The following is a 25,382-nucleotide window of genomic DNA, read 5'->3' on the forward strand; positions in this document are numbered from 1 at the left end:
TATTGAAAAAGAAATTATGTCTTCGATTTCCTAGATACATTTCAAGTATTTACCAAGAGATGAGAGTTAGGTGGGAAAATAGGTTTTAGGCTCAGAAGGCAAAGTCTCTAAAGATTTAGTGCAATTTGAATGGGAACACGAACTTTGGGAAGGAAAAACACAAGTTATCAATTTTGGAACAATTTCCTCTCTGGTGCTGTAAGATGAGAACTGAGATCCAATGTTTATAATCAAATGATTCTTTTCTTCTACATCAGATGGAGCAGATTTTTTCATATTGTACTTTCTCTGTGCATGGTATTAATATTTTTTTGGTTGTTGTAATTGCTGTTCTGGACTTGGCATTGCATTAAGTACTGATCTGTTTCTAACAAGTGGAGGGCTAAGCGAATGGCCAGACTCATCTATGAATGTCAGCCCGGCTCAGGGCTGAGTGATCCTGTCTAGAGCAAGTATTATTTCCTTTATGTGTGGAAGCCTTGAAAACTGTTTGGATACAGAGATCAGGTCCAGAATTATGCTTAGGCAGTGAGGGGGTGCTTCCTCTGAGTGTGATTTGAGGGGCTTCTAGTGCTTCCATAACCGGAAGTGGGCTCCGGCTACTCGCCACTCAAAAGCCAATAAAGAGGCAAGGTTGGCGGAAAGGAAAGTTTGCTTTATTTTGGATGCTGGCAACCAGCGGGTGGGTGGGGAGGGTGGATGCTTGTCCAAAGGCCAATTCCTCGCCCCACCGCCATCAAACCAGTGGGCAGGAGCTTTTATAGATGGGGGGGCTACATGCAGGAAGCACAGTCAGCTCTGATAGTCATCTTGAAATTGGTCATCGGTGGTCTGACTAGCATCACCTTGATTTTTTAAAATTAATTAATTATTTTTTATTTTTCGGCTGTATTGGGTCTTTGTTGTTGCACGTGGGCTTTCTCTAGTTGCAGCAAGCGAGCGAGGCTACTCTTTGTTGTGGTGTGTGGACTTCTCATTGCAGTGGCTTGTCTTATTGCAGAGCACAGGCTCTAGGCACCTGGGCTTCAGTATTTGTGGCACATGGGCTCAGTAGTTGTGGCTCATGGGCTCTAGAGCGCAGGCTCAGTAGTTGTGGCGCACGAGCTCTAGAGCGCAGGCTCAGTAGTTGTGACGCACGGGCTTAGCTGCTCCACAGCATGTGGGATCTTCCCAGACCAGGGATCAAACCTGTGTCCCCTGCATTGGCAGGTGGATTCTTAACCACTGCACCACCAGGGAAGTCCCTTGATTGTTTTAGGTACAGTTTATCTTCAGTTCCAGGGTCGTTTTGTTCCCATATCCTTGAGGCCAATTCTCGGAATTGTGGAAGCTTATGTCATGGCTACAGTCTGATCATCATGTAGTTAACTTCTTCCACCTGGTAGGGGTTTCAGTATCTACAAGACAACTCACAGGATATGGCTCAGAATATTACCTATAGCCCTTGAGAAGGAACTAAAGGTCCTTGACTATGCTTAATGACTAAACTATTATTATTGGGTCTCCTTTGACTGTTTTCCTTTGCTTTTGCATTTTCTCACTTCTCTGATTAAACTTATTCTGTGGCTAAAGTTTTTCCACAGACAAAAGGCAGGGGGAGGACATGGGCGGCAAGGACCATAGGGTCCTGCTCCATTTCACTTCCACTTCACCCCTTTGTATCCTCCCCACTGGCCTTGTGCTTTCTGAAATTCCCATCTTCACCCTCTCCTTTGGGAAGCCCTCTGTTAAAATGGCAGTGCTGCCTGTGTTTGGTACATACTTCCCAACAATTCTACATCATGGCACACAGACAGCTCCTTGGAACCGGAGTCAACAAGTTTGGGGACTCTGGCCATTCCCGGCCTTGAGATCTGAAGGCAATTAGTAACTCAGCACACCTGTCATCTATCACATCCTACCATCACCAGTCTTGCAGAAGGGCAACCGTATCAGTTATTGTCCAACCTGGGACACTTTTGAGAGTGGAAGGGGGCACTAGTAATAATTAAACCAGGACATCAGGCAACCTGTATAATCTAGGAAATTTGGTCATGATAGTCAATCACGCCTTAACCCAGGCTAGTTTTCCAGACTAGCCCTACTGATATCAGACCTCTGAAATGTGTATTTTTCTTGTTTGTTTCTTCCATTAGTCCTTTTCCTTATCTGCCTTTCTGTTTATACAGCTGCTGCCACCTACTATCATTATGTTTTTCTGCAGCCTCCATTTTACAGATGAAGAGACAGATAAGAGACTAAATGATGTTTTTCCCCTTAGGTTTCTATCAGAAGTGAGCAATCAGGTAGCACCACGGTCATTTGGGACCTTGGGGCAAATCGTGCTAGTCGAGTCTTTACTAGCTTTCTCTTTTGGTGTTTTCCTCGTCTCCTTCAACATCTCTCTTTCTCTGGCTTCCCAGTCCCTATGTTTCCTCCCATGTCCAGAATTTTCTTTCTTTTCTTACATCCACTAAAGCTTAACTCTTCTCTACAGTATTCCATTCCCTCAGGACTTTGCTCTCTGTTCAAAAATGAATGCTGAAAAATTAACATATCAGCCTCTCTAGGTAGTATATTTATATTTAAATAGGGGACTTCTGGAGACATAACTGTATTAGTCCAATGGAGCAATGATAATGGTACAAATTCAGAAACGTTAGCAAACTGGGGTTCTTTTTGGTTAGAAGATACAGTCTCTCAGTATGACCTGACGCATACCACATAAGGCCTGCCTTGGTCAGGGCTTTCAAAGTTGGATAAGCTATAATGCCTCTAGATAAGACTTCTGCCATCATCCAGATGACATGCTCTATGGGATTGTGCTATCATCTTAGAGTTACTTGAATTTGTGAAAAGGCAATAAAAATGCTTTTCATATGAGTCAAAGTTGATAAAAGAGTAAAGAAATAAAATAATCCAGGTTATGTGCCTGATCTGTTCCAGGCAGGAACATGTGGTAGAGGTTTGGAGATGATTATCTTTTGTCTTTTGTTTTCTTGGGCTGATGAGACATAGATTGAGTGGAAGATGGGCAAGAGCTCTTAGAGCTAAATTTCCCAGCCCTCTATTTTAGTATCTTCCCCATCTGCATCCCTTTGAAACTAAAGTTTAAAACATCACTCATCAGGATTCTTTGGGAAATCATTTTCAAGACAATTATAATTTATTTCTTAGTGTTTGTATATACCTTTTATCCTACCAAACACCATCTAAACCAATTAGTTGGTTCTCCCCCTGGATGTGACATTTGGTTATTCATTGAACAAATATTTCTTGAGATCCTACTATGTGCCAGGTACTATGGTAGACACTGGTGACCACGATAGACATAGACTCTTCTCTCATGGAAGTTAAACAAAGAAAAAAGCCAAAAAGTAACAAATATAGTAACAACCCATTTTGATTTGTTCAAAAAAAAGGATATGAATAGGATGCTGCAGTAGAGAATAGAAGATGAGGACCAAATTTAACAGCTAGTAATGGAAAACCAAACTGAAATTAGGTCAGATAATATGGGTTTTGTTATCTCACTGAATAAGAACTCTGGAGGTAGAGGGATCCAGAGTCATTTCAGATACACAGTTGCAAGCATCACACGTAGACACACAATGAGTAGTTAAAGGGGATTGGTGTTTTGTTTTTCTGTCTCTCTCTTTCTCTCTCTTTTTTTTTTTTATCAGCAAGGACCTTTCCAAAGCAGAATTTCCTTTATGTCACATTGGTCAGATCTGGATCATGCAGTCATTTCTCAACCAGTCCCTGAAAAAAGGGCAATATATGATCATGATTATCTAAGAACAATTATGATCCACCATTTGAGACTGGGAAGGGGCCAACCTTCCCTGACCACATGATAGCCATATCCTTGAACAAAATAACCATTGTGTTAGCAAAGAAGAAGGTAGATGGAGGTTTTTGCTGTGGGGACACTCAAGTATTTTCTGCCTCGGATATGGTGGTCAGGAAAGGCCCACTTGATGGGCTGACATGTTAACTGAGACATGAAGGTTGAGATAGATTCAATCAAATGAAGTGGGGGAGATAGGGCTTTTCAGGCAGAGGGAAGAAAGAGCCTGTGCAAAGTACCTGAGATTGAAAGAATTTGACATCTTTGAGGACCTGAAAGAGGACAAGTGTGACTGAAATACAACAAGTGAGGGGAGACTTCCATGAAATAAAGTTTGGGAGCAAGAAAGGGGCTGGAATAATTACAACTTTGTAAGGCATGGTATAGATTTAAGATTTGTTCTAAGTGTAGTAGGGAGCCACTGAAGGGTTTTAAATTGTTGTTGGACATGGTCTACATTTTAGTGTCCTCTTGCTACTATATAGAGAATGAATTGAAGGTTGAGCAGGAGTAGAATTTGGAGGCCAATTAGGAAATTTTTGCAATGGTCCAGGCAACAAATACTGGGAGCTTGGAATAGGGAGGTAGCAATGTAGGTAGAGAGAAGAGGGTAGGTAAATTTTATAGGTAGAACTCACATAGCTAATGGCTTAGATGTAGGGAGGAAGGGAACAGGAGGGGCAGCGAAGACATTTCCTAGGCTTCTGCCTTGAGAGACTGGGTAGATGGTGATCTCCTCCTCCTCCTCCACCTTCATCATCACCACCTCCTCCTCCACCTTCTCTTCCTCCTCTTCCTTGTCTTCTTTTTTAGTTGAGATGAGAAAGTCTAGGTGAGGAGCAGGCTTTTGCAGAAGTGGGAGTGTTGATCCAAGAGTTCTGCTTAGACATGTTAAGTTTGAGATGTTTGTGAAATATCCAAGTGGAATGGTCAAGTAGGTAATTGCATAGGAGACTCTAGACCAGAGGAGAGGTCTGAGCCAGAGATACATGTTTGGAGGTCATTTGTATATAAATGACATTCAGAGCTAGAGGCTTAGATGAGCTCACTGAGGGAAAAGGGGTAGAGAGAGAAGAGAAGAGAGTTTAGTACCACATCCTAAAAAACATGAACATTGAAACATTGGGGAGATGAAGAGGAGTCTTCAAAAGGAAATTGTGAAGTAGAAGCCATTGAGATAAGAGGAAAATCAAAAGAGACTACAGTCATTCCAGGTCCCTCATGGATACCAAAATCTGAGGGTGCTCAAGTTGCTTACATAAAATGGCATAGTATTTGCATATACCCTATGCACATCCTCCCTTATACTTTAAATCATCTCTAGATTACTTATTATACCTGATACAATGTAAATGTTATGTAAGTAGTTGCCAGTGTGCAGCATATTACAGTTTTGCTTTTTGGAACTTTCTGGAATTTTTTCGAATATTTTTGATCTGCGGTTGCTTGAATCTGTAGATACTGAGGGCTGACGGTACATGATTTCCCTAGGGCTACACAGGGAACCTCTCTCTTAAGGGATCAAGAGAATTGTATAGAAGTCTTTGGAGGGACAAGGTAGATAGGAAAATGAAGAAATAATTTTACACATATTAAGAAATATTTTTTCCTTATCATGAAAATTATGCATATAGTCGGCCCTCCATATCTGCGGGTTCTGCATCTGCAGACTCAACCAAACTTGAATCTAAAATATTCCAAAAAAATTTCAAAAAGTTCCAAAAAGCAAAACTTGAATTTGCTGCATGCCAGCAACTATTTACAGAGCATTTACATTTTTTACAACTATTTACGTAGCATTGACATTATATTAGGTGTTTGAACTAATCTAAAGATGATTTAAAGTATACAGGAGGACCTGCATAAGTTATATGCAATACTATGGCTTTTATATGAGGGACTTATATAAAATGAGCATTCGTGGATTTTGGTATCCATGGTGGGGAGGGGGGCGTCCTGGAACCAGTCCCCTGCAGATACCAGGGGACAGACTATATTCATTGTTGAAAATTTGGAAGAGAGATAAAAATATGAAAATGAAAATCCCCCGTTTGTTATTATTTTCATGTATAACTGTCTAGTCTTCCTCCTTGCCTCCTTTCCCCCTCTTTCTCCACCCCCTCCATACACACACACACACACACACACACACACACACACACACACACACACTACGAGCAACAATGGGCTAGGCTATGTTGTGATAATAAGCAACCCCAAATCTCAGTGGCTTTATACAATAAAAGCTTTTTATATCCAATACATGTGGGCAGGGATCGTCTGCACATCATAGTTATTCAGAGACAAGGCTGATAGAAGACGCTTTCAACATGTGCTTCCATGATTTTCAAGGCAGAAAAAGGGGCATGTGGCAAATTGATCGCTGGCTCTCAAATGTTCCACTCACATTTCACTTGTCCAGTTGTGTCACATGCCATGCCTCAAATCAAAGGGATTGGGAACCACAGTCACACTATGTGCCTTAAAGGAGAGCATGAAAATATTTATGAATAGCCTTAATGATTTATATATACATATATATATATATATATATATATATATATATATATATCACATCACTCTACATACTTTAAAAAAATTTATTTGTTTATTTAGCTGCACCGGGTCTTAATTGCAGCATGTGGGCTCTTAGTTGTGCATGCGGGATCTAGTTCCCTGACCAGGGATCAAAACCAGGCCCCCTGCATTGGGAGCACAGAGTCTCAACCACTGGACCACCAAGGAAGTCCTCTACATACTGTTTTGCAACCAGCTTTTTAGCTCAATATATTTTAAAAATAGCATATGTAAACATCTTTCCACGCTATTGTCTTCTCATATAATGTGCTCTTTAATAGCTGCATATATAGATATATAACAATTTAATCAATCCCTTATTGGCTATTTAAGCTGTTTCCAATATTTCACTATGGTAAATTATGCTGCAGTGAAGCCCAATTAATGCCATGTGGCTTGTGGGATCTTAGTTCCCCGACCAAGGATTGAACCCGGGTCTTTGGCAGTGAAAGCTTGGTGTCCTAACCACTGGACCACCAGGGAATTCCCACAATTAACGTGTATCTTTGTTCTCATTCATGATTCTTTCTACAGGATAAATTCCTAGATATAGTGTTTCAGAGTCAAAAGATATGTAAAATGTTAAGTCTTTGGGTATTTATTGTTAAATTTTCCTCCAGAAAAGTTTTATCAATTTATGTTCCTATAAGCAATGTGCAAGAGTGTACATTTCCCTGGCTCTCACCAATTCTGGCTATTATCCATTTTTTTTAACATTTGCTAATTTTCTCAGTCAAAAAATCACCTTGATTTTATTTATGATTTTCATGGATTAATGGTGAGATTGAGCATTTTCATATGCTTTTTGGCCATTCTTATTTTGTGAGTTGCCTATTTGTGTCTTCTGCACTTGTTTTTGGGGTGACACACCAATGTCAACACTTCCCTCCTGCACAGCCCCTACTCATAGACATACTTCTTTTCCCTCTTTCCTTCTGAGCTTAAAATGCTTAATAGTAGCTAAGGCAACAAAACATGCTAGATGGTTGGACTCCATAACAGTAGCAGTAATCATCCTGAAACCTTCAACAATAGCTTATATTAACTGTGGGTAGTCTAAACAAAATTGTATTGTACATTCTGAGTGTCTATCAGGGATACAGAGACATTTTTCATGAGTGATTTTCTAGGCGTATGGAGTCTCTATTTTGAGGGCAGGGCTGTTACATTCTATGTGAATGGCACCACCTGGAGTTGTGCAATGTGCTTGCCTGAAGGTCTGAGGACATGGGTTCTGTTCCTAACTACTAGTTCTGATTCTAAGATTGTCATTTTCTACTTCCTTTCCCCTCCTTCACATCAATTCTAGCCATCAAGCAAATAATATTTTTCACCATAAAGGACATTATATGTTACTATGGGTAAATGACTGCTTCTTCTTCTTCTTCTTCTTTAAATTTCCTTCTGGGTTTATTTATTTACTTTCACTTCACAAAAGCAAATGACTGCTTATTCTTAAGAAAAAAATAGTAGCACAATAATTGATTCAAGTAAAGACTGACACAAAATCTCAATATGTAAAGTGGGTGAATGTAAAGATGCTCTGATTGGAGCAGTTGTGTGGTTTTTACTTGGCCTTCTCATCATGCTCCCTGCACAATTCAAGATTTCCATGGAATACAGTTTGAAAACTATTGGTCTAATGGAATGGGCACTGGCCCTGGAATGAGGAGTGGAACTAACTGGATGTAGAATCTTAGATATGTTGCTTAACATCTATGAGCCTTACTTTCTGAATCTATAATATGGGGAAAATATAAAACTGATAGTTGCATATTGAGTACCTTGTATAAAATCACCCTACTGGATATTAGGGAGGATTCAAATATAAAAGATATTCCTTGTCCTTAAAAGGTTTATAATTCACTTAATACCCACTCTACTGACCTTCTAAGATGCCAATGAGATCCAGTAAAATAGCAGGTGCAAAAAAGAATGACAATGTAAAAATGTTTGGAAGAAGGGAAAAATCATAGAAATGAAAAATAATATTATACACATTGAACTATCATTAATATTTCAGTGAGTGCATCAGAAGGTCAGAGATTCCTTAAAGTTTGAACGAGACTGTTTTACAGAGCTTGATCCAGTCAATTGAGAGGTGTTAGCTTCCATCTTGTCTCCTGCTCACTTCCCCAGAGCTTACCAGTATTTCAAAGAGTTATGAGAAGTGTTGCCCATTTGGAAACTACTATCAAGTCCTGAGACCTGGCATGAAACCCACCCACTGGGAGAGGGTAGTTGCTGAGGAAACTTTCCAGGATTCAGAGGCCGGGTTTTGCTTAGAGGTACAACTATCTCAATAGGATTCAAGCAACAGTCAACACCAGGGTATATGTTATGTCAGTGTAATAGAAAGGTAGGGCTCAACACATGGTGGTAGGTCTTGAAACCAAATCCAGCCTCTGTATCCCAACAGCGAATTAAATTTCGGAGACAGAGTTTTGGGTGCAGTAGGAAAGAATAGCTTTATTGCTTTGCCAGGCAAAGGGGCCACAGCAGGCTAATGTCCTCAAAACTGTGTGTTCCGACCTGGAGGGGGTAGTGGGGAGTTTTATAGTAATGGTTCAAAGAGGGCGTGATCAGCTCATGGACATTCTTCTGATGGGTTGGTGGTGAGGTAAGTACGGGTCAGCATCATCAACCTTCTTGTTCCAGCTGGTCTGGGGTCTCATGCTTGTGGGCAGCATACAGTTAACTTCTCCCACCTGGTGGGAGTTTCAGTATCTGCAAAACAGCTCAAAGATATTGTTATGTATATCCCTTGAGGGGGAACCAGAACCCTGCCCCAAAGCTGTACTATTGTTTCTTGACTGCTCCTCCCTTGTCTCCACATCCCCTCCCTTCCCTCCACATCCCCTCCCTTCCCTAATTAGCATCTGTTTGAACTTGCCCATCAGAACTCAGGGAAGGTCATGGAGGCTGAATGAAGCCTATGTCCTGTAATCAAGAAGTGGGGGACACAGAAAGGTTTTTGTGCCCAGGAACCCCACAGGGTCCTGCTCGGTATTAGTCTCCGAGCTCAGCAAGCAGGCAGGTGAATTTGGGAGATATGTCTCTTGGTAGCAGGATCCTAACCAATGGGTGAAGATCCAGGGGAGGGAACTGAGCCTAGCAGGAGTATTGGGGCCCTATTCAGGAGAACCTGGAAGAATTAAGAAGTAGGAATCAGATCAGAAGCCCAGCTAGTTGGAAGAGACCTTTGGGTTCTTAGGGTCTTTCAGGCTATAAATTTACACAGGCTGAATAGAGTGCAAGAAGAATTTTTTTTCTACCGTGATACTTCTGAGGTGGTAGCCAAAGTGGAGAGAGAATACAGGGGGCATGGTTGCTAGAGGAACTCCCTAGAAAGAAACTCTTTCAATCCCCCCTCCCCCCAAGGATATCTCTTTGGGAAGAATTTAAAGTGCGTTTTATTGTTACATTTCCTCTGCTCAGTGACACCAGATACAATGTATTAGGGGAAGGGGATTTATGACTCAAAATGTTTCCCAGATAATAAAGCTGTTGTTACTTTTAATAATAAAAGGCAATCAAATTCTTTAGACTGTGATTATGATAATGCTACATTGTTTTCTGTCTGATCAAGAGTGATTAAGGCAAAAGCTTTCCAAATTGACAACCCTTTTTGCTTTCACAATGCAGGGCAGAGGATGAATTAAGGTGGGCTAGAATTGAGTTGGAGAAACTAGTCAGGTTAGAGAATATTGTAGCAATCCAAGTGAGATGCTGGTAATTTGCCAGAGAGTAATGGCCATGGATCAATGAAAATAGATAGCCTGGAGATATATTTTGGTTATAAGATCAACAGAACTTGGTGATGGGTTATATATGTGTGTAGTGTGGGAAAGGTGTATGGTGGGAAAATGACATGAGAGAGAGGGAGGTGCCACAGATAAATCCTGGGCTTCTGACTCACATATCTGGATGCATGATGGTGCCATTAACTAGCAAAGGGGACACTGAAAGCAATTAGGTTTGGGGATAGAAAACTCTTAGTTCAGTTTTGGACATACTGAATTTGCAGTGCTTTTGAGTCCTTAAAAGGGAATGATGAGTGGGAAGTCTGAAGTTCAACATAGAGGTCTATGCTAGAGACAAATTAGGTGAGTCATTTATGAGTCACACTATACACATTATTCTGTAATTTGTTTTTCAGCTTTAATATGTCCTGTACATCTTCAATTCAATATATATAGATTAATCTCATTCAATAGCCATAGAATATTCTATAGTATGTACAAATGTACTATGATTTATTCAACCATTTTCTTATCAAATGGACATTTAGATTGGCTCCAGAATTTTTTAAAGTATTGTAAATGCTGCAATAAACAAACTTACACATATATCTTGATTTACTAGGGCTTTATGTCTGGTGGTTAAATTCTCAGAAGTGGGGTTGCTGGATGAAAAGCTACGTACATCTTAATTTTATTAAATATTTCCAGGTTGGCAGTATTGAAAGGTGGTTGAGAGCTTGAGTTCCAGAATAAAAGTGTCAGGTTTCAAATCTTGACTCCACCACTTACTAACTTTATAACCATGGACAAGTTAGTTAATCTCCTCTGCCTTCCTCAGTTTCCTCTTCTGTAATTAGGAAGTACCTATCTCATATGGCTGTTGTGAGGATTAAATGACATAGTAGGTTTATATAAACAGCTTAGAAATTTTGAGATACACAATGAACTCAATAAATGTTATTTGCTATTATTATTTTAAAAACCTGTAATTTATTTATAGTTCCACCCACAGTGTTGGAGAATACCTATTTCCCTCACAAACTCAATAGCACAGTATATTATCAATTTAAAAAATGTTGCTATGACTTCAAGTTCTGATCGTGACAGAGTAGCTGGTATCAGGCTACTCTCCTGCCATGAATGACTATAAAAACTTGAAAATAATATACAAAACAACTATTTACAGGTATTTGACAGCAATCAAAGGAGGACTACAATCCTTGAGAGAGAGAGAGAGGAAGTATGTGATTCAAGCCCAACATTTACCTAGGTGTTCTCCCTGGGCATGTTTCCCAGGGTGGCAGAACCCAAGCAGAGAGTGGTCGTCTCACTGGGCAGAAGAGGCCAGAATTATATCTAGTTTGGACCTACTAAAGTGGTTGGAATTTGTGAGCAGGTTGCCAGAGAGATGGAGACATGGAGAGGAAACCCCAGAAGGCTGCATGTTGTCATAATAATTCCTAGCATGTGCCAGGCAGTGGGTTTTCGCTTTAATTTAATTCTCACAATAAACCTATGAACAAGGTTTATTAGAAGTAGGTTTATTATTATCCCTATTTTACTGACGTATATATATTATTATCCCTTTTTATTGACAAAGGAAAAATGGAGGTACAGAGAAGTTAAGTAATTTACCCCAAGTCACATAGCTCACAGTGGTGAGCTTGGATTTGAATCCAGGCAGCTCCTATACCATACTGCCTTTCTGAAGAGCAGGTACTGGCCTAAGTGCCGTACATATATTAACTCATAAAGGAACTATCATTATCACTCCCCTTTGAAGGTAACTTCCATCTAGAAATTGCTGGAGCTGAGATTCAAACCCAGGTAGTTAGGTTCTAATGTTTTTGCTCTTAAACACCACATCACCTCTATTCTTTTATTCTTTGGAGTTTTTGTCTGGAATGCTTGTAGAATTTAATACCTTTTAATTATCATTTGTTGACATTATTATATGGATTTTCTTTTTAATTTTTTAATACAAATTATGTTGTTAGATTTCCTAAAGTCTTTCATAAACTGCTGGAGTTTTTGGTGTCTTATTTAGAATTTTTACTTTTGCATGGTAAATGATTTTTATTTTTTATATGTTTATAATGTTTTATATTTAAGTTATAAAACTTTGTAAAATAAATTGGGAAGTTTTGCATCTTTTATACACATCCCATTTTTTTAATGTCCTTTTTTTCCTTTTTTTATTGTGGTAAAATACACATACAATTTATCATTTTAACCATTTTTTAAAAACTTTTTATTGGGGTAGAGTTGATTTACAATGTTGTGTTAGTTTCAGGTGTATAGCAAAGTGAATCAGTTATACATACACATATTGCTACTCTTTTTTAGATTCTTTTCCCATGTAGGCCATTACAGAGTACTGAGTAGAGTTCCCTGTGCTATACAGTAGGTCCTTATTAGTTATCTATTTTATATATAGTAGTGTGTATATGTCAATCCCACTCTTCCAATTTATCCCTCCCCCCCTTACCCCCTGGTAACCATAAGTTTGTTTTCTTTTTTTTTTTTTGAAGTTGTAAAGATCTCTTTTATTTGTGACATGGGCTCCATTTTTTGGTCTCTTGCAACACCTTCAGGGACTCCCATTTTTCATTTCGTTTTCACATGAAATGATGGCAGGTAGCACAAGGTCTTTGTTCGGAGTCCTTATATAAGTTTGTTTTCTATATCTACAGGTTTATTGTGAGAATTGTTTTCTATATCTATTTATGTTTTGTAGATAAGTTCATTTGTACCCATTTTTTAGATTCCACATGTAAGCGATATCACATGATATTTGTCCTTCCGTGTCTGACTTACTTCACTCAGTATGACAATCTCTAGGTCCATCCATGTTGTTTCAAATGACATTATTTTGTTCTTTTTTTAAGGCTGAGTAATATTCCATTGTATATATGTGCCACATCTTCTTTATCCATTCCTCTGTCTATGGACATTTAGGTTGCTTCCATGTCCTGGCTATTGTAAATAGTGCTGCAGTGAACATTAGGATGCATGTATCTTTTCGAATTATGGTTTTCTCTGGATATATGCCCAGGAGAGGGATTGCTGGATCATATGGTAGCTCTATTTTTAGTTTTCTAAGGAACCTCCATACTGTTCTCCATAGTGGCTGTACCAGTTTACATTCCCACCAACAGTGTGGGAGGGTTCCCTTTTCTCCACACCCTCTCCAGCATTTATTGTTTGTAAGTTTTTTTTAAATAAATAAATTTATTTATTTATTTATTTATTTATTTATGGCTGCATTGGGTCTTCGTTGCTGCATGCAGGCTTTCTCTAGTTGTGGTGAGCGGGGGCTACACTTCATTGCGGTGTGTGGGCTTCTCATTATGGTGGCTTCTCTTGTTTGCGGAGCACGGGCTCTAGGCACGGACTTCAGTCATTGTGGCACATGGGCTCAGTATTTATGGCTCACAGGCTCTAGAGCACAGGCTTAGTAGTTGTGGCACATGGGCTTAGTTGCTCTGCAGCATGTGGGGTCTTCCCAGACCAGGACTCGAACCCATGTCCCCTGCACTGGCAGGCAGATTCTCAACCACTGTGCCACCAGGGAAGTCCCTATAGGTTTTTTGATGATGGTCATTCTGACTGGTGTGAGGTGATGCCTCATTGTAGTTTCGATCTGCATTTCTCTAATAATTAGTGCATCTTTTCATGTGCTTTTTAGCCATCTGTGTGTCTTCTTGGGAGAAATGTTTATTTAAATCTTCTGCCCATTTCTTCATTGGGTTGTTTGTTTTTTTGATATTGAGCTACGTGAGCTGTTTGTATATTTTGGAGATTAATCCCTTGTCAGTTGCTTCATTTGCAAATATTTTCTCCCATTCTGAGGGTTGTCTTTTCATTTTGTTTATGGTTTCCTTTGCTGTGAAAAAGCTTTTAAGTTTCATTAGATCCCATTTGTTTATTTTTGTTTTTATTTTCATTACTCTAGGAGGTGGAGCTAAAAAGATCTTGTGGCAATTTACGTCAAAGAGTGTTCTGCCTATGTTTTCCTTTAAGAGTTTTATAGTATCTGGCCTTACATTTAGGTCTTTAATCCATTTCGAGTTTATTTTTGTGTATGGTGTTAGGGAGTGTTCTTTTTTTAAAATTAATTAATTAATTTATTTATTTATTTTTGGCTGCATTGGGTCTTTGTTGCTATGCGCGGGCTTTCTCTAGTTGCAGTGAGCGGGGGCTACTCTTCGTTGTGGTACATGGGCTTCTCATTGAGGTGGCTTCTCTTGTTTCAGAGCACAGGCTCTAGGTGCGTGGGCTTCAGTAGTTGTGGCATGCGGGCTCAGGAGTTGTGGCTCACGGGCTTTAGAGCACAGGCTCAGTAGTTGTGGTGCACGGGCTTAGTTGCTCCATGGCATGTGGGATCTTCCCAGACCAGGGCTCGAACCCAAGTCCCCTGCATTGGCAGGCAGATTCTTAACCACTGCGCCACCAGGGAAGTCCCAAGGAGTGTTCTAATTTCATTCTTTTACATGTAGCTGTCCAGTTTTCCCAGCAGCACTTATTGAAGAAACTATATTTTCTCCATTATATAGTCTTGCCTCCTTTGTCATAGATTAGGTGACCATAGGTGTGTGGATTTATCTCTGGAGTTTCTATCCTGTTCCATTGATCTATGTTTCTGTTTTTGTGCCAGTACCATACTGTCTTGATTACTGTAGCTTTGTAGTATAGTCTGAAGTCAGGGAGCCTGATTCCTCCAGTTCCATCTTTCTTTCTCATGATTGCTTTGGCTATTCATGGTCTTTTGTGTTTCCATACAAATTGTAAAATGATTTGTTCTAATTCTGTGAAAAATACATCCATACCATTGTGCAACCATGACCACCATCCTTCTCCAGAACTCTTCATCTTGCAAAACTGAAAATCTGTTTTCGTTTAACAATAACTCTCCATTCATCTCCCCTAGCCCCTGGCCACTACTATTCCACTGTCTGGGTGTATGTATTTGACTACTCTATGTACCTCATAAAAATGGACTTATACAGTATTTGTCTTTATGACTGGCTTACTTCACTTAGCATAATGTCCTCAACGTTAATCTGTGTTGCAGCATGTGTCAGAATTTCCTTCCTTTTTAAGCCTAAATAATGTTCCACTGCATATTTATACTTCATTTTCTTTATCCACTTGTCTGTTGTTGGATACTTGGGTTGTTTCTACTTTTTGGCTATTGTTAATAATGTTGCTGTGAACATGGTTTAGAAATATCTCTTCAAAACCCTGCCTTCAATTCCTTTTGGGAATTTGCTGGATCATATGGTAATTCTATTTTTAATTTTTTGAGGGACAACCATACTTCTGTCCACAATGTACCATTTTCTGTTCCCATCAGTAGTGCACAAGGTTTCCAATCTCTCCACATCCTCACCAACACTTGATATTTTCTGTTTTTTTTTTAATTCTTATAGCAGCCATATCTTTTCATGTGCTTATTGACTGACCATTCTTATATCTTCTTGGGAGAAATCTACTCAAGTACTTTTCAAATACTTTGCTCATGTTTGAATAGGGCTGGGGGTTTTGTTTGTTTGTTTGTTTGTTTTACTGTTGAGTTTTAGGAGTTCTCTATATATTCTGAATATTAATTCCTTATTAGACACATGATTTACAAATATTTTCTCCCATTCTGTAGGTTGTCTTTTTACTCCACTGATACTTTCCTTTGATGCACAAAAATGTTTAATTTTTATGAAATCTAATTTGTCTATTTTTGCTTTTGTTGCCTGTGTTTTTGGTATCATATCCAAGAAATCGCTGCCAAATCCAATGTCATGAAGCTTTTTCCCTATGTTTTCTCCTAAGAATTTTGTTTTAGCTCTTACATTTAGGTCATTGATCCATTTTGAAGTAATTTTTATATGCGGTGTTGAGTCCAATTTCATCCATCTTGCACAGAGATATCCAGTTTTCCTAGCACTGTTTGTTGAAACAACTGTCCTTTCCCCATTGAATGGTCTTGGAATCCTTGCCAAAAAATTATTTGACCATATATGTAAAGGTTTATTTCTAGATGCTCTATTCTGTTTCATTGGTTTATACGTCTGTGTTTATTCCAATACCATATTGTTTTAATTACCGTAGATTTGTAGTTAGTTTTGAAATCAGGAAATGTGAATCTTCCAGCTTTGTCCAGGTACCTTGAGATTCCATGTAAATTTTAGGGTGGATTTTTCTATTTCTGCAAAAAATATAGTTGGGATTTTGATAGGGATTGCATTGAATCTGTAGATCACTTTGGGTAGTATTGAAATCTTCACAATATTAATTATTCCAATACATGAGCATGGGATATCTTTCCATTTATTTATGTCTTCTTTAATTTCTTCCAGCAATGTTTTGTAGTTTTCATTATACAAGTCTTTCACCTCCTTGGTTAAGTTAATTTCTAAGTATTATTTGATGCTATTGTTAATGGAATTGTTTTTTTAAATTTCCTTTTCAGAGTGTTCACTGGTAGTGTATAGTTATGCAACTGATTTTTGTGTGTTGACTTTGAATCTGGCAACTTTGCTAAATTCATTTAGTATTGAATAGTTCTAATAATTTCTTTGTGTGTGGGTGTGTGTGTGTGTATAATCTGTAGGATTTTCTACATGTATGATCACATCATTTGCAAACATATAATTTTACTTTTTCCTTTCTAATTTGGATGCCTTTTATTTCTTTTTCTAATAAGAAATAATAGTCTAATTAGACTAATAGCCTAATAATTTCTGATAGCTTAATTGCTCTGTCTAGAACTTCCAGTACTATGTTGAATAGAAGTGGTGAATGTGTGCATTCTTGCCTTATTCCTGATCTTAGAAGAAAAACTTTCAGTCTTTCACAATTGAGTATGATGTTTTCTGTGAGTTTTTCATATATGGCTTTTATTATGTTGAGGTAGTTTCCTTTCATTCCTAGTTTGCCCATAGCTTTTAATATAAAGTAAAAAGTACTTTTGTGTGGAGATAAATTTTGGATAAGTCATGATTTCTGTTTTAATTTCTTCTTTAAAATCCAAACATTTATCACTTTCCAGATGACCAAGATATTGTTATATTTTTGTTATTGATTTCTAATTTTTTGTACTATTGTTAGGTAATATGGCTTTTTAAAACTTTATGAATATATTAAAGCTCCTTTGTGTCAAGGACCTCATTGATTTTTATAAATTTTCCATAGCCATAAGAGGAAAGTGTATATTCTTTCTTTGAAGGGGACAGAAAATTTTGATTGAATGACTCCCACCCTCCATTTTTTCCTTTTTGCTTTGTCATATTCTGAAAGACATCTATTAATATTCTTCACTATATGTAGTTATACTGCTTTCTCTTTCTAATTCTGGGAGCTTTTGCTATTATATTGTTCAGTGAATAAATATTTGTGACAGCTATATCTTCTTAGTATCTTTTACCATTATACCAGCTTTCAGTCCTTGCTCAAATGTTACCTTTCTAGATAGACTTCTAAAAGGCACTGCTCACCACGTTTATTTTTATTTATTTTTTTTTTTGCGGTACGCGGGCCTCTCACTGTTGTGGCTTCTCCCGTTATGGAGCACACGCTCCGGACGCGCAGGCTCAGAGGCCATGGCTCACGGGCCCAGCCGCTCCGCGGCATGTGGGATCTTCCCGGACCGGGGCACGAACCCGTGTCCCCTGCATCGGCAGGCGGACTCTCAACCACTGCACCACCAGGGAAGCCCCTCACCACTCTTTTGTATACATTTCATCTTCCCTTAATTTGAGTTCTTTGATCTGCTATAATTTTCATTTGGAAATATTCTTTCTTTGAGTAATTTACTTATAAAGAGTACATGAGTGGTATGCTTTCTGAACCCACTCATGTTCCCAAATATTTTTTTTACTCTCACATATGAATATTACTTTAAATCCTTTTTCTGTATATACTTCTTTCAGTGTTGAAGAAGAGAAATTTCATGCTAGTCTAATTCTCCATTATAAACAACCTGTTTTATCTATCTGGATATCTATAAGATTTTCCTTTTTTTGTAGCTTGGCTCTTTCAGTAGGCTTTCTAGGTGTGCTTCTTTTTCATTAGTGGTTCTTGAAATTTGGGATCACTTTTAATCTGAAAAGTAAAATTTTTCTGGTTTAGGGAAGTTTTCTTATATTGTCTCTTTGATTATTGATTTCCATCTATTTTTTCTCTTCCTGTACAACTATTGTTAAGTTATTAGTTTTCTGGACCTGCTCTCAGTATATCTTATCTTTTTATTGATAAATCCCATTTCAATGTATTTTTCTCTATGTTTAAAAATATTTTTATTTGATCTTCCAGTTTTCAGCATTGGCCATTCTATTTGCCATTTTCACTACTGAATTTTTAAATTGTGAAAAAATGTTTTTGGTTCCCCCTTAAAGCATCTCTTTATGTTTCTTGGGGTTCTCACTGTTATCATTTTAAGTTTTCCTCTTTCCCTTACAATTCGTTCTGCCCCAATAACAGTCATACATTCTGGTTGTTCAGCTTAGTTGTTCCCTCAAGTTACTGAGTCTCCTTAGCTGGATTGTGAATTTTCTATGTGTGCTTATTGGGTGGGTTCATTCAGTACACATGTCGTTCAGGTTGTTAGGGGTCTCTCTGGCAATAATGAACTGGAAGGTATTCAAAGATAGAGTAAGGATTTTTATTCCAGTATTCCCTTAGCAAGTCAAAGAAAAAGTGGAACCTCTATGGTGTGTGTGTGTGTGCATGTATATGTGGCCTTTCTGTTCTCAGTCTTCCTTAGCTGCAAGTAGAAAAGTGCGTGAGGGAATTCCCTGGTGGTCCAGTGGTTAGGACTCTGCGCTTTCACTGCCAAGGGCCTGGGTTCAATCCCTGGTCAAGAAAATAAGATCCCAAAAGCCATGAGGCACAGCCAGAAAACCCCCACAAAAAACCAAAAAAACAAAAAACAGTTCATGAAATGGGAACAGTGGAGCTATTGGCCTCCAGAGATGCCTGGAGTCAGCCTGCATAATGAATTATCTTCATTGGACTACTATGGAAAGTGGAAGAACTGGTCAATAACATTCACTGCCTCCTCAACCCCTCCTTTATTATTCTGAAAAATGATGTCATGCACTTGTTATGTTTTCTGGAGACCTGGCTTCTCTAATCCAATTTAAATTCTCTCTAGGTTTTTTCACCATCAAACCACACTTATTTAAGTTGGTAGCCCTCAAACATGACTAGGTATTAGAATCACCTTGGGGCATTAAGAAAAATCCTGTCTGCCTCTCTCCTCTCTCCCAGGACAATTGGGTCAGAAGTTTTGGTGGTAGAACCTAGGCACTTGGGCTACCATATTCCAAATTGTTTACTGCATAGTTTCTTCTGCTAGACATCTTGTTTATTACTCTACCCTCAGGTAAGAGGTCACTAAGGGTTTGCTAAATAAATCAATTAATGCAATGTAATTTTTAAAAATTATAATAATTACTCATTTGAATATGTAGTATTTGCACATTATATAAAACCCTAAAGCCCCAAAATATATACAGCAAGTCTCCCTCCGGGCCCTGTTTCTTAGTCATCCAGTTCCTCTCCCTAGTGGAAACCACTGTTGCTACTTTCTTGTATATTCTTGCAGAGACATTCTATGCATATTTGAGCATATAGTACCAAGCAGTCTCCCGTTAATGGACCTTTAGATGGTTTCAATCTGTTGCTATTACAAACAGTGTTGCAATGAATAAATACTTTCCCTACTTAAATCTCTTCGTGTGTGTGTATCGGTATGATTCCTAGAAATGAAGTTATTAGATCAAAAAATATGAAATGTTCTTCTATTCCTGGTATTAGCCTCACTTAATTATGATAGTTTATTCTTCTATAGGATTCTATCTAATGGTATTTAATTTAGGGTTTTTGCATAACTTTTACATAGCCATTCATAAATGAGACCCATGTGTCTTTTACTCCAATTTCCTGTGTTTTTAAAATTTATTATTAGATAAAATTTTGGTAAGGATTGATAAAGTATTAACGTGTTACCTTCGCATAAGTAACATATTTGTGTAAAAACCAAAGCTTTCTGGAAAATGGTGTTCTAATTCAGTAATATACCTAATACTTTTTGCTTTGCATTTGAATCATTGTAGAACTTTAAAAAAATACAGGCCTTGCTTGAGAACAAGGGTCAGCAAACTGTGGCCTGTGGGCCAGATCCAAGTTGCCACCTGTTTTTGTAAATAAAAGTTTATTAGAAAATGGACACACTCTTTCATTTATATATAGTTAGTGGTTGCTTTCACACTACAAAGCAGAATTGGGAAGTTGTGACAGAGTCCATATTTGGCCAGGAAATCCTAACACATTTACTATCTGGACCTTTACAGAACAAGTGTGCTGACCCTTGCTCTACCCCTGTGGAATCAAAGTCTGGTACTGAGGGCTTGGTGTATATATGATGAAGAAAAATCCATCAAAGCTGGTCTTTATTTGCACCAGAGTTTGAGAACCAATATTTTAACACAAAGTTAAGTAACTAGATGATTTTCATTTTTTTCCTATGCCAGAATTTCCTTCCTATCTCCTTGTCTACCTTGTCCTGCCCTTGAACCTCCAACCCTTTGGTTGAGGCTCTATGAATTTCTACCAGCTCTCCCTGCCATTATGTTCTTATTACCAGCCCTTAAACCAATGAGTAAATGTTTATAGAATAAATGACTTTCCCATCCTATTTTGACTACTCCTATAGCCTGTATTTTCTTGCACATATGCTTACAGGTATACAGGCACTAATCTCAGTCTATAAACTCATGTGTACAAGAAACTATCTTTTCTAATAAATTTAAATTCAAAATCTTTATTCCAACAGAGTTTGGAAGCTTAATTGTAGTTAGTTTGGGGACTTCACCCTTCTTTCCTTTGACTTGTGTCTAAGTTATTGAGGGGTAGGTGGGGAACTCAAATAGTGCCAAGATATTGGGAGGTGATCTATTATATCTTCAATATCATCTGCGCATGTATGTAGCTGCCAAGATGCCCATGGCCCCATCTGAGTCTACATCAATGGTCCATAGACATCACCAGAAGAGATGATCCTTGCTCTTATCTTCATGGCTCCATTAGGTTGACCTTTTTTTGCTACTTCCATGTCACTCCTGTGCTCACAGAAATCACTTAGCTCTTCTTGCACCATGATGAGGTGTAATAAAGCTCTTTGAGGCCGTCTAGGTCCCCTTGTGCCTAGATACACTTAAGAGCCATTTGTCCCTGTGTATCTTATACACAGAGGCTATATCTGAAAGTGGGACCTGAATTCCCTATCTCTTGGAAACAAAAAAAATCTTTGTGGCTTTTTATTTCGGTCCCACTCTCTTGGAACACTTGACATCTATATTCTCGTTGCTTCCTCTCCACCTTTTCTTAGTTCTCTCATCGTAGGAAATATTTTCCTGGTCTGGTGGGGGATGGTTGAGGTAATTTTTGCTTTCTCACAATAATTATTTGTCTATGTTGTGGGCCCTTTGCTAGATTTTTGAAACTCAAATGCCAAGATGAGATGTCTTTTGATCCCCACTGCTTCATGCTGTTTCTGCTGTCTGCCAAAGCAAATGAGCACAGAACTGTTTAGCTGCTTGGTGAGGGGAGGGGCAAAAAGAAAAAGGAACTCTCAAGAAGAAATGGTTGATATCTTAAAAATATCCTGCCCCAAAGATACATCACTATCACTTAATGACCATGAATTAGCATACAAGTGCCTTGTCATTGTTTTCTCCTTTATAGTATGTTCCTTTGACTCTCACAGTTAAGTCCCTGAAGAACCTAAAGAGGGGACTTCCCTGGTGGTGCAGTGGATAAGACTCCACACTCCCAATGCAGGGGGCCTGGGCTTGATCCCTGGTCAGGCATGCCACAACTAAGGAGCCTGCCTGCTGAAACTAAGACCCAGTGCAACCAAATAAATAAAATAAATAAATATTTAAAGAAAAGAACCTAAAGAACTCTCTTTCAACTTATCAAGAGCTATTTATTAAACACCTATTCTAGGCTTAGCCATGCTCCCTTGAAGTGACTCAGGCAGTGAATAAATGTGAAATCCCATTTATTTGCTTCTGTGGCTTTCTTAGATACTTATTTTTCTTGGAATGGTCAATGATCATAAAAGGTTGAGTCTCTTGTGGGTGGAAATGTAAATCTGGGTAAGCAGTAGAAGACAAATCAACTGTCCAAAAATAAATAGAAAAGTTAAAAAAATTCACAGCTATTCCTTCAGGTTCCTAGGTTAAGTATCCCATAGAGACAGTAGGTGAAGTTTAGATCTTACTTTAAAATCTAATGTGCTGTATTTCATATTGTATTAGTCTATTTTGTTTATATGCAAAATGTGGTGAGTTAAGGACTGGATAGAAAAGTCTCGCCTCCAGAATTCATGTTTGTTTTTCCTTCTTCCTGAGGCCAGAGCTTTTTGCATTGGTTTGATGTACTGTAGTTACTTGGGGTTTAATCTTGTATAATAATTAACTTCAATTGATCCACTGCACTGTGTTAGCAAAGTGCCTGAGCCTATTAAATCCGACTAGGAATCCTCCATTGCTTTCCTAATTTCCAGCATCATTATGCTGCCGGGAAAGCTGATTAATGTAAAGGCATCCCGAACTGGGGCTTTTGCCTGGTGAAATTTGGAAGAAGATGCACACTATTCCATTTTACAATATTGCATCTAATAAATACCAGCATAAGGGATCACCATTCTTAGGGGAGCCTTGGATCTATGAGTATGGTTTCTATTCTTCTTTACAACAGAACTCTTCTGTTAAAGAGGGAAGCCAGAATCATCAGAGCTTCTTAATGGGGGCACATATGGTTGATTTAAAAACAAGTAGAAAAATGGAGCACTACCGAAAGTGTGCCATGCTTAATAGACTCCTGGAAAAGAAAACAAAAGGCTGCCAATGAGAAAGAGAGGACAAGAGGAAGAAACTACAAAAAAAAAATAGGTTGAGATAAATGAAAATGAAGCTGTTAAACTGAATATTCACAGCAGACATTTTCAGCCTTTGAGGAAATTTTAAATAAAACATCCAAATTGATCTCTTGAAAAGCTCTGGGTAGGGAGTTTCTAGTGAATAATCCATTTGGAAAACTTTACTGAGACTCTACTGTATGTCAAGGTAGACAAAGAAGATTAAGACTTGATCCTTGTCTTTGAGTATCTTACACTTTCTTTTAAATAGTCTGTCTTGATTGCCTTGGTGAAGTGAAATCCCATTTCATTTTTCCTCATGTTCTTGGAAATTTTTTAGTTCCAGTCTACTTTCCTGCCTTAGCAAGTAGAATCTAGTGAACATCTTTACTTTTACAGATTCACAGGCTCATCATCTCAAGAATCAGTGATCACTCTGCAAGAATGGATGGAACAGATGTTGGGCATGAGGCTGAGTATCTACCAAGACCAAGACACTCCCTGGAAGGTAATTAAAAATGAAATGAGCTAGCACAGGGTGATCAGCTAGGTGCTTTGTGTCCACCTAGAGGGGTGGGATAGGGAGGGTGGGAGGGAGACGCAAGAGGGAGGAGATATGGGGATGTATGTATATGTATAGCTGATTCACTTTGTTATATGGCAGAAACTAACACACCATTGTAAAGCAATTATACTCCAATAAAGATGTTAAAAAAATGAAATGAGCCTATTTTTTGGTTTGTTTTGCCTCATTATCTTAAAAGTTGTATGCAAAAAAGAATTCTGCTTAATTAAGGGTTTTGGTTAGTTTGATTTCAAATAGATTTTTTTCACTGTAAATGATTACATCACTCTCAATTTTATCATCAGAAGGAGATACAGTGAGATTATCTTGATGATTTAAAGTTATTAAGAATATCAGAGGTAGTAAAAGTACTGAAACTTAGACTCCTTAGGAATACATCATTTTCTAACCAATGGATTGCAATCCCATTGATGTTTTCTTTGTTTTTTATCATGGTGCAATCGGAATCCAAAGGAACTAGAGGCCACTGAGATCTGCAGTTGTAGGGGAAAGTTCTATGGACAAGGTGGGATTTGAGTTAGGCATTAAGGGGAGGTAGATATTCTACTGTGGAGAAAAAGAGGAAGGGTATTTCCAGTTGAGGGAATAGCATGAGCAAAACTGTTGAGGTGGTAGTAAGCATGACAGATAAGGAGGATAATAATGAAACACATTTCCTCATATGGGCAAATAAATTTTGGCTGAGAGTAGGGTGAAAATGAAAGTATTTGATAAAAATTTGAATACTGAGCTTGAAGAGTCTTTCTGGATTTGAACCAATTAGGATGTAAACCCAGGTATTACAAAATTGAACAGAAAGACTGATTAAGAACTAAAGTATTATGGAGAAATCTATAGCAATCATTAGTTGGATATTGTAAAAATTAACAGTGTTTTTAGGCTTTTGTCCCATTGTCTGTTGCCACATATAGACTAAACTGATACTTTCAGAACAATTAATTGAATGAGGTTGATGATAGCCAGGGATGCCAGACAATGCTACATCATAGACAAGCTAGAAAAATTCTTTTAAAGTTTTAGGAGAACTTGAAAGCTGCCAAAAATAATTTGGGAAAATGTCCTCATAATGCAATTTATACAAATGATTTTATGGTAAAGAAACAGTATTAGGTAATCAGTGAGTGGAATAGGATTTGGAGTTAAAGTTTGGGTTCTGGCTTTACCACTAATTGGCTCTCTGTGACATTAGGTGAGTCATTTAAGTTCTCTGAGTTTTAGTTTCCTTATCTCTAAAATGAGGATAATGGTACTTATTATCATGTTGTAAGAAATAAATGAAAACAATGTGTCTTATGAACTTTAAAGAGCTACTCAAGAATAAATAATGCTGATGATGAATTACCACCAAGTAATTATAGGGAATTATAACCTGAATAATGAAACCATCTAAAATATGTCATAATTATATAGGTTTGGACATGAAGCATATGAGGAGGGTCTCAGTAGAAGACTGTCAGAAGGTAGATAGCAGTAAAGTATGACTTGGAAGTAGGACTGGGCCTAGTGGGCACTGAACCTACTGGATCTGGCCCCAGAAAGTGGTGGCCAGTAGCCTAAGTAGAATATTCCAGGAGAGGTGATGAAATCCTGTTTAGTCTCAGTAGCTACCCATACCAAAAGGCATGATAGGAGAAGTGGAAATTGGAACCCTCATGCATTTCTTGTGGAAATGTAAAATTGTGCAGCCACTTTGGAAAACAGTTTGATAGTTCCTCAAAATATTAA

This window comes from Mesoplodon densirostris, chromosome X, assembly GCF_025265405.1.
Source record: "Mesoplodon densirostris isolate mMesDen1 chromosome X, mMesDen1 primary haplotype, whole genome shotgun sequence".
NCBI lineage: Eukaryota > Metazoa > Chordata > Mammalia > Artiodactyla > Ziphiidae > Mesoplodon > Mesoplodon densirostris.